Below are 10,615 nucleotides of genomic sequence, written 5' to 3' on the forward strand. Positions count from 1 at the left end.
AGATATCTGTTTCGATCGCACGTCAGAATTACAGAAGAAAGTGCTTCATGTGTGCGTTCTTAACTGCTGATATACTTCAAATATTTGTATAGTTCATATTTTGTCTTCTGTTGGAAAAAATATAACATGCTACAGACTTTCCTTTCACACTGAGCAAGCTCGTCACACAGCATGTGTATTTGGGGGTGCCTCAACACTCTCTGTGACCCTACTTCCAGCACCTATGAGACCCCAGTGAAGCAAAGGGTTCACCAGCACAGGTCACACGGGGTCACAGCCTTTGGAAGTTTGTACAGACCAGCTCCAGTCATGATACACAAACACTTACCTGAGAGGCTCAGGATGTGTAGCTGGAGGGAGGTGGGTGACCCCACAGACCTGCTGAGGGGCGGGGGGGCTCAGAAGCGTGGACTGCAAGGGTCTGGGAGAGCAGAGATGTCACTGTTGGAAGAGCAGATGCCACACAAGCGGAGTGACCCAAGGCCTGGGCTCTTCATCACTGGAAGCAAGAAGCCGGCATTACCTGGACCCCTTGTGGTGGTGAGAAGGCGCACTGGCCTCCCAGGGTGAACCATCACATCCTTCTGTACAACGTTTAATCTATGGAGTGGTGGTAATGGAGGGGCATCGATGAGGGAGAATTGTTCATAGCAGGACTCAGGGACTTCAGAGGATTATGAGCAGAACTGTGAACAATGTAGAGTTCCTGGTAAAGTCAGCAAGTACCGAGCCCTGGAAGAATGAACATGCGCCGAGCCCTGGGAGAGTGAATATGCACCGAGCCCTGGGAGAGTGAACATGCACCGAGCCCTGGTAGAGTGAATATGCACCGAGCCCTGGGAGAGTGAACATGCACCGAGCCCTGGTAGAGTGAATATGCACCGAGCCCTGAGAGAGTGAATATGCACCGAACCCTGGTAGAGTGAATATGCAGCGAGCCCTGAGTGAATATGCACCGAGCCCTGGTAGAGTGAACATGAACCGAGCCCTGGGAGAGTGAACATTCACCGAGCCCTGGGAGAGTGAATAGAGTGAATATGCACCGAGCCCTGGGAGAGTGAATATGCACCGAACCCTGGTAGAGTGAATATGCAGCGAGCCCTGAGTGAATATGCACCGAGCCCTGGTAGAGTGAACATGAACCGAGCCCTGGGAGAGTGAACATTCACCGAGCCCTGGGAGAGTGAATAGAGTGAATATGCACCGAGCCCTGGGAGAGTGAACATGCACCGAGCCCTGGTAGAGTGAATATGCACCGAGCCCTGATAGAGATCCTTCCAGCACTTGTCAGCTCTCTTCCCCCTCTTTAAACCTCTCAGAGCGATGAGGACTTCCCTCCTCCGGCGCTGCCGGGCCCCCGTGCTCGCGGTAATCCACGGGGTGCAATTACAACAAGTTTTTGTAACGAGCAGGTCGTACACCAGGGAAGGACTCAAAACTTCATCTCCAGCTACTAACTTTCTACTCCTAACTTAGTTGAAGCAATTTGACATTAAAGAGGTCTCCATTTTAGGCTCCAAACTGAACATAATAGCCCCACGCCTGTTTGGACAGTTTCTAACAAAGGGTATGGGTGCATATGTTTTTAAAAAAGTCACGACATAAAGGGGCTCTGTAAACCTTGAGTTCTGACATAAAGGGGTTGTGTACACCTTGAGTCATTCCATAACAAGGCTCTGTAAAAACTGAGTCATAACATAAAGGGGCTCTGTAAACCTTGAGTCATGACATAAAGAGGTGCTATAAACCTCGAGTCATGACATAAAGTAGCTCTGTAAACCTCGAGTCATGGCATAAAGGGGCCCTGTAAACCTCGAGTCATGACATAAATGGACTCTGTAAACCTCGAGTCATGACATAAAGGGGCCCTGTAAACCTTGATACATGACATAAAGGGGCTGTGTAAACCTGGAGTCATGGCATAACAATGCTCTGTAAACCTTGAATCATGACATAAATTGGGCTGTGTAAGCCTTGAGTCATGGCCTAAAGGGGCCGTGTAAACCTTGAGTCATGGCATAAAGGGGCTCTGTAAACCTCGAGTCATGGCATAAAGGGGCTCTGTAAACCTTGAGTCATGACATAAAGGGGCTCTGTAAACCTCTAATCATGACATAAATGGACTCTGTAAACCTCAAGTCATGACATAAATTGGGCTGTGTAAGCCTTGAGACATGACCTAAAGGGGCTGTGTAAACCTTGAGTCATGGCATAAATGGACTCTGTAAACCTCGAGTCATGGCATAAAGGGGCTCTGTAAACCTCAAGTCATGACATAAATGGACTCTGTAAACCTCGAGTCATGACATAAAGGGGCCCTGTAAACCTTGATACATGACATAAAGGGGCTGTGTAACCCTGGAGTCATGGCATAACAAGGCTCTGTAAACCTTGAATCATGACATAAATTGGGCTGTGTAAGCCTTGAGTCATGGCCTAAAGGGGCTGTGTAAACCTCGAGTCATGGCATAAAGGGGCTCTGTAAACCTTGAGTCATGGCATAAAGGGGCTCTGTAAACCTCGAGTCATGGCATAAAGGGGTTCTGTAAACCTTGAGTCATGGCATAAAGGGGCTGTGTAAACCTTGAGTCATGGCATAAAGGGGCTCTGTAAACCTCGAGTCATGGCATAAATGGGCTCTGTAAACCTTGATACATGACATAAAGGGTCTGTGTAAACCCTGAACCATGACATAAAGGGGCTCTGTAAACCTCGTCATGACATAAAGGGGCTCTGTAAACCTTGAGTCATGATATAAAGAAACTCTATTAACCTTGGTCCAGCAGCAATCCAACAGTGAACCTAGACGAGTCTTGCCTCCTGAGACCCACCACAAGGCTTGCCCTCCAGCACCAAACCTATCACATGAGCCCTTCCCAATAATGGGGCACTCCCAAGGTTCAACCAGGGGTCTGGGATAACATCAATAACATCACATTTATAAACATTCTCCCTCTCTGAGGCCTCTGAGTGAGGGCAAGAGAAGGTCAGTCATCCTCTGGTCGTGGGCCTCCTTGGCATCGCAGATCGATTGCAGAGGTCTTGGGGGCAGGACCTTCATGTGCAACCAAAGATCAGCAGGGTACCTGCAGGACAGACCTGTGACTGTGCATGACTCATGCATGACCTGTTGCCCAGGGGCATAGCTGGAAGTAGGGTGTTTCGGGTGTGACACCCTACCCAAATAAAGGCATTCTTGGCTTGACAGTCAGGGCTGTTATGTCTGTTTTAGTTATTGTGGTTGTTCATTTTTCATTAAGAGTTTTTTAACTTTATTTTTTGAACCAGGAACTAGAATATATCGAGTGACTGGTTTATCAAAAAAACAGTAAATCTGCACTCATAGAAGTATTTGTTGAATAGGTGCAAATCTACTACTTTTTTGGAATTCACAAACTTTTGGAATAGGGGGCTTGGAAGGCTGTGCCAATCTCAGGTTTCCATGCACACTATATAGGAGGCTGGCCTGGTTTGTAGTGGGCACCAGAGGTACTTACACCTTATACCAAGGTCCAGTTATCCCTTAGTAGTGTATGTAGTCCGTGTCTAGAAGCCAGGGGTCTCTAGTGGTAGTGTGGATGAGCAGCCAAGGCCTAACAAGGAGTCATACAAAGCTCATGCAATACCACTGTAGTCACACAGTACTCACACACATGAAAGAAAATACTCAGTGATACAAAAATAAAGGTATTTTATTTTAGTGACACACTTGCAAAATATCCTCAAAACCGCCAAACACCTACACTTCCGGATCCACACTGACCCCAACACCACTCTCAGGAGAACGCTCATCTACAGACCCCCAGGACCACGAGCACCCTTCAGCGACTCCATCGCCGACCTCACGAGCACCCACGCGCTCCCTTCTACGGACTACATCCTCCTTGGAGACCTCAACTTCCACTTGGAGAACAACAACGACGCCTACACCGCATCTCTGATCGACAACCTCTCCAACCTCGGCCTCAGACAACTGGTCAACACACCCACCCACATCGCCGGCCACAAGCTCGACCCGATCTTCTCCACAAGCAACCATGTCACCTTTAACCACACCACCGAACTCCACTGGACCGACCACCACTGCATCCACTTCACATCCAAGAAGCACATCGAGCAACCGCACCCAACACCCACCACACTGCGGCTGGAGCAAAGTCACCGATGACCAGCTGACCAGCACCCTCACCCAGAACCCACTCACCGACTCCACCAACCCAGACTCCGCCGCACTCAACCTACGACAGTGGATCAACGACTGCGCCAACACCCTTGCACCACTCAAGAGGTCCACCGACAACCAAGAAAGAAAAAAAGCCGCCTGGTTCACTGACGAACTCTTAACCTCCAAACGCATCTGCCAGAAACTTAAGAAGAAATGGCTCCTCGAACACATACCCGACAGCCTTTCAGCCCACAAGGAGGCCACCCGCAAGCACCACCAGCTAATCAGACTCGCCAAACGATCCCACTTCACAGAACGCCTGAACAACAACGCACACAACAGCAAAGAACTCTTCTGCATCGTGAAAGAGCTCTCCAACCCGAGCGCCAACGTCAACGACATCCCAAGAACTCTGCGACGCCCTGTCCACCTTTTTCTATCAGAAGATCGCCGACATCCACGACAGCCTCAACACCACGCCTCCGGCAGACCCCACCCCAGAAAACTCCACCTGCACCAACCGCTTGACCGCCTGGACCTACGTAGACGACACTGAAACACGCAAGATCATGAACTCCATTCACTCAGGATCCCCTTCAGACCCATGCCCCCACCACGTTTACAACAAAGCCGACTCTACCATCGCCCCCCAACTTCAAAAGGTCATCAACTTATCCTTCGAAACCGCAACTTTCCCGGAAAGCTGGAAGCACGCCGAAATCCACGCCCTCCTTAAGAAGCCCAAGGCAGACCCCAACGACCTAAAAAACTTCCGACCGATCTCCCTGCTCCCCTTCCCGGTGAAGGTCACCGAGAAGATCGTCAACGCTCAGCTTACCCACCACCTCGAGTACAACTCCATCCTGGACTCCTCCCAGTCCGGTTTCAGACGCAACCACAGCACCAAGACAGCACTCCTCCCCGCCACAGACGACATCAGATTGCAAATGGACAACGGCAAAACATCAGCCCTCATCCTCCTGGACCTATCCGCAGCCTTCGACACGGTCTGCCATCGCACCCTGCTAACACGCCTCCACGAAGCCGGTATACAAGAAAAAGCCCTCAACTGGATCTCCTCATTCCTCTCCGGCAGAACCCAGAGAGTCCCCCTCCCACCCTTCCGCTCCGAAGCTACCAACATCATCTGCGGCGTACCCCAAGGCTCCTCACTGAGCCCTACGCTGCTCAACATCTACATGGCCCCCCTCGCACAACTGGCCCGTCAGCACAAGCTCAATATTCTCTCTTACGCTGACGACACCCAGCTCATCCTCGCCCTCACCAAAGACCCACACACCGCCAAAGCCAACCTCCATGAGGGAACAAAGTCCATCGCCGAGTGGATGAGATACAGCCGCCTGAAGCAGAACTCTGACAAGACGGAGGTCCTCATCCTCGGACGCACCCCCTTCACCTGGGATGACTCCTGGTGGCCCACCTCGCTGGGAGCCCCGCCAACGCCAGCCAACCACGCACGCAACCTGGGTTTTGTCCTCTACTCCGCCCTCACCATGTCGTAACAGGTCAGCGCAGTTTCCTCCTCCTGCTACAACACCCTCCGCATGCTCCGTAGAATGTACAAATGGATCCCGACGGAAACCAGAAGAACGGTGACCCAGGCCCTCGTCAGCAGCAGACTAGACTACGGCAACGCACTCTACACAGGCATCCCAGCAAAAGAGATCCGACGCCTCCAACGCATCCAAAATGCCTCCGCCCGGCTGGTCGTCGACGTATCCCGCCGCTGCCACATCTCACACCACCTGAGAGACCTCCACTGGCTCCCTGTGGACAAGAGGATCACCTTCAAGCTCCTCACCCACACTCACAAGGCACTCCACAACGCCGGACCAGCCTACCTGAACAACAGACTCAACTTCTACGCCCCCACCCGCCAACTCCGCTCTGCCAACCTCGCCCTCGCCATCGTCCCCCGCATCCAGCACAAGACCTCTGGTGGCAGATCCTTCTCCTACCTTGCCGCCAAGACCTGGAACACCCTCCCGACCTCCCTGCGACAGACCCAGGACCTTCTCACCTTCAGGAGACTTCTTAAGACCTGGCTCTTCGACCAGTAGCAGCACCCCCCCCCCTTCAGCGCCTTGAAACCCTAACGGGTACATAGTGCGCTCTACAAATGTTGTGATTGATTGATTGATATACCTTAGAGACTATACTCCCTTAGGAGGTTAGTAATATACATAGTATATACACTAGTATCCAAAAACAGCTTAGTAAACAGAAAACAGTGCAAATAGTGAAAACCACAATAGTTAGAAATAGGCCTAGGGGGAACACAAACCATATACTAAGAAAGTGGAATGCGAAAGTCAGCTTCCCACCTAGGCAAGTGTAGTCTGTAGAGGGGCGCTGGGGGTGTAAGAAAACATCAAAGGTATGTAATAGAACCCACCCCAGAGCCCAGGAAAGTAGGGGTAAATCACAGGAACTCTCCTACTACACAGAAGACAACAAAAAAGAAGATAATGCAAGAACCAGAAGAGACTACAAGACACCAACATCGGATTCATGGACCTGAAGACCTGCAGAAGAAGGGGACCAAGTCCAAGAAGCACAGGAGCCCCTGCTAACCCGGATGAAGGTGCAAAAGTGGAACCACCATTGAAGAACAACAGTCAGTACTGCACCCAAGAAGACAGATGTGGGTTCCTAGTTGGTGCAGAAGATGTCCCACGGTGGATGGATGATTGCAGTCTGGTTTGCGTCATTGGATTCCTCCAACAAGCCTTGGCAAACGCAAAGCTCGCTGTTGGAGGAAAATGGCGCTGACTGGGACCAGGAAGGCCCAGGTCGACTCTACCCAGGAGGGGGAGTCAGAGAGGGCCCTCAGCAGTCCAGAGAGCCCTCAGAAGACCAGGCAGCAGTAATGGGAGTCCCAAAAGAAGAGGACAAAGGAGATGCAAATGGAGGCCCAGGCACCACTATAACAAAGGGTCCCATGCCACCGGAGAATGTCGCAGGAGGCTGTGCATCATAGGAGGGAGTGTGGGGGGACGGAGCTGTGCTGTGCATGAAGAACTTCATGGAAGGTCACACATAAACCTTGGCAACTGCAAATCACATGGTGTATGGGGCTACTGTCTTGCATGGGGAGGCAAGCCCTTTCCTCCACCAAAGTTAGACAGCTGGAAGTCAGAACCGTCGGGACCACTTCAGTGCACCACCTGTGTTGCTGAATCCATGCACTTTGCCAGGAGAGGGGACCCAAGGCACAGGTCGTTGCTGCAGAGGGTACCTGCTGGAGCAGGGAAGTGATACCTTCACTTCTACGGAGATTCCTTCGCTCTTCTGGTGCAGGCTGAAGACTGGAACGCGACCGGGAACAGTTGCACTTGCTGGCAGGAGCTGAAGATGCAGTATTGCAGAAGTCATCTTGGCTTCTTTGTTGCAGTTTTGTGGAATTCCTGGAGGTCCAGATGCAGTTTCTTCGGTGAGAAGCTGAAGTAAAGAATGCAGAGGATTCCTGCTGGAGTCTTGCAATCCGAATCTGAAGAACCACCCAGAGGAGAGACCCTAAATAGCCCTGAAATGGGGATTGGTCACCTAACCTGGTAAGCATCTATCAGGGGAGGGCTCTGACGTCACATGGCTAGCAGGATCCCATTGACACAGTCAAATCACATTGACAAACATTCCAAAAATGGGGGTAACCATGCTAGAAAGAGGCTACTTTCTCACATAACCACCCTCTCGCCCCCAAACGAAGGGCAGTAAAGCTAACATTGCCCAGTTGAGACTTTATTGTCTAACTGGTGATAAGTGGAGAGTGGATCTGCAGTAGAGTGGTTACTCCCTTTATCATCCACTGCATGGTCCCTTCCCTATGGGGAGGTGAACCACCCTGTTTGGAGATTTTTAGCTGGAGGACAGTACAAGTGTGTACTCTGAGATTCCTTATTTGTAGAGTTATTAAAAAGTAAAGTGGGGCAGTGTGACTGTCCCTGGGATCCTATGTCAAGACAGGGCTGCTGTCCTGAGGATTTCAATGCTAGACAGGGATGATGTCTTAGCAAGGCCAGAGCAGGGCAAAAAGTGTGTCCCCATGGCTCTAAGAGAGGACAGGGTTGCTGTCCCTCTTGGATTGGAGCAGGACAGGGCTACTGTCCTAAAGGCTCCACATAAGGACAGGGCTGCTGTCCTATGTTTTAATAGGTAGTGCAGGGGTGCTGCACTAAAGTTTCTCTGGGAGGACTTTTGGGGTGTTCCACATTTACCAAAAGAGTGCAGTTATGTTTGTCTGTTTCAGTGTTTCCACAGAGAGGGCCATTTACCTCGGAGTTTAGCTGTAGTAGCTGTGGTCTCCCTTGGCACAGGTTCCTCCCTAGGAGAGGTGTCTCCCACCACAGGAATGGTATCCTTAGTGGCAGGGTGGGGCAGGGATACTTTGATACCCTTTTTACCTGTAGGGCGAGTAGGATCCTGAGACTTCAAGGCTCCTTCTCTTCTTTGCTTTTTCATTTCACTTGAAATTAGTGGAAGCAATTCTTAAGGGATACTCATCATTGATGCATGGGCCCTAAGCTCTACATCAGCTCAACCTGAGGCCTCTAGGTCATTACCTAAGAGACAGTCTACAGGTAAGCTGGGAGACACCACCACCTGCTTAGGGCCAGTAACTCCACCCCAACTAAGTTGCACTACAGCTAAGGGGAGAAACTGAGTGGAGTTGTTGACATCAGTAACCTGGGACTTCTGTCCAAGGAGGTGTCGTGCAGGTAATTTTTCAGTCACCAGAATGATACTGGCATCTGTGTCCCTGTAGGCCTGGGTCTCAACACCATTTATGTGAATTGGCTGCTTGTACTTATCCATATTGAGGGAACAAGCAGCCAGGGTGGCAAGATGTAGGAGGCTGGCCTGGCTTATAGTGGGTACCCAGTGGTACTTACACCTTGTGCCAGGTCCAGTTATCCCTTATGGGTAGATTAGTAGTGTTCTAGCAGCTTAGGCTGAGAGAGGTAGCTATAGCAGAGCAGCTTAGTCTGAACTAGGAGACATGCAAAGCTCCTACCATACCACTTATATCATATAGCACTATATCACAAGAAACACAATACTAAGTTACTAAAAATAAAGGTACTTTATTTTAGTGACAATATGCTAAAAGTATCTCAGAGGATATACTCCCTTAGGAAGTAAGTAAAATACACAAAATATACAAACAAACCAAAATCAGGTAAGTAAACAGTTAGAAAAGTGGTGCAAACACTGTAGAACACAATATAATGCAATAGGAGACAATAGGCCTAGGGGCAACACAAACCATATACTCCAAAAGTGGAATGCGAACCATGAATGGACCCCAGGCCTAGTGTACTGTGTAGGGGGTCACTGGGAGTGTAAAAAAACACTAAGGGTGTCCAAGATACCCCACCCCATGACCCTGAAAAGTAGGAGTAAAGTTACCATACTACTCCAGAAAGATGGTAAAGACGAGATAGGGGATTCTGCAAAGGCAACAACTGACTGCAAGGCACTGAAGATGGATTCCTGGACCTGAGGACCTGCAAAGGAAGGAGACCAAGTCCAAGAGACACGCAAGTGTCCAGGGGGGGGCAGGAGCCCAAAAAATCCCAGATGAAGGTGCAAAAGGGCTGCCTCCTGGGTGGAAGAAGCCAAAGAATCTGCAACAACGGAAGGTGCCAGGAACTTCTCCTTTGGTCAGATGATGTCCCACGGTGTGCTGGAGGATGAAGAGTTCTTTCCATGTAGAAAGACTGCAAACAAGCCTTGCTAGCTGCAAGAGTCACGGTTGAAGGTTTTTGGTGCTGCCAGGGCCCAGGAAGGACCAGTAGGTCGCCCCTTGGAGGAGAAGACAGAGGGGGCACTCAGCAACAGAGAGAGCCCACGCAGAAGCAGTCAGCACCTGCAGAAGCACCTGAACAGGCGTTCAGAAGATCGGAGACCGGCGGTAGTCTCAGCACAACAAAAGAGGGTCCTGTAGGAAAGTACCATCTTGCCTGGCATGTTACCCCCATTTTTACTATATGTATGTTTGTTTTTGCCTGTGTCACTGGGATCCTGCCAGCCAGGACCCCAGTGCTCATAAAGTATGCCCTGTATGTGTTCCCTGTGTGGTGCCTAACTGTATAACTGAGGCTCTGCTAACCAGAACCTCAGTGTTTATGCTCTCTTTGCTTTTAAAATTGTCACTGCAGGCTAGTGACTAATTTTACCAATTTTGATTGTAACACTGGAGCACCCTTATAATTCCCTAGTATATGGTACCTAGGTACCCATGGTATTGTGGTTCCAGGAGATCCCTATGGGCTGCAGCATTTCTTTTGCCACCCATAGGGAGCTCTGACAGTTCTTACACAGGACTGACACTGCAGCCTGAGTGAAATAACATCCACATTATTTCACAGCCATTTTACACTGCACTTAAGTAACTTATGTCAGCTATATGTCTAACCTCACTTAGTG

Source organism: Pleurodeles waltl, chromosome 4_2, assembly GCF_031143425.1.
Source record: "Pleurodeles waltl isolate 20211129_DDA chromosome 4_2, aPleWal1.hap1.20221129, whole genome shotgun sequence".
In the NCBI taxonomy this organism is placed as follows: Eukaryota; Metazoa; Chordata; class Amphibia; order Caudata; family Salamandridae; genus Pleurodeles; species Pleurodeles waltl.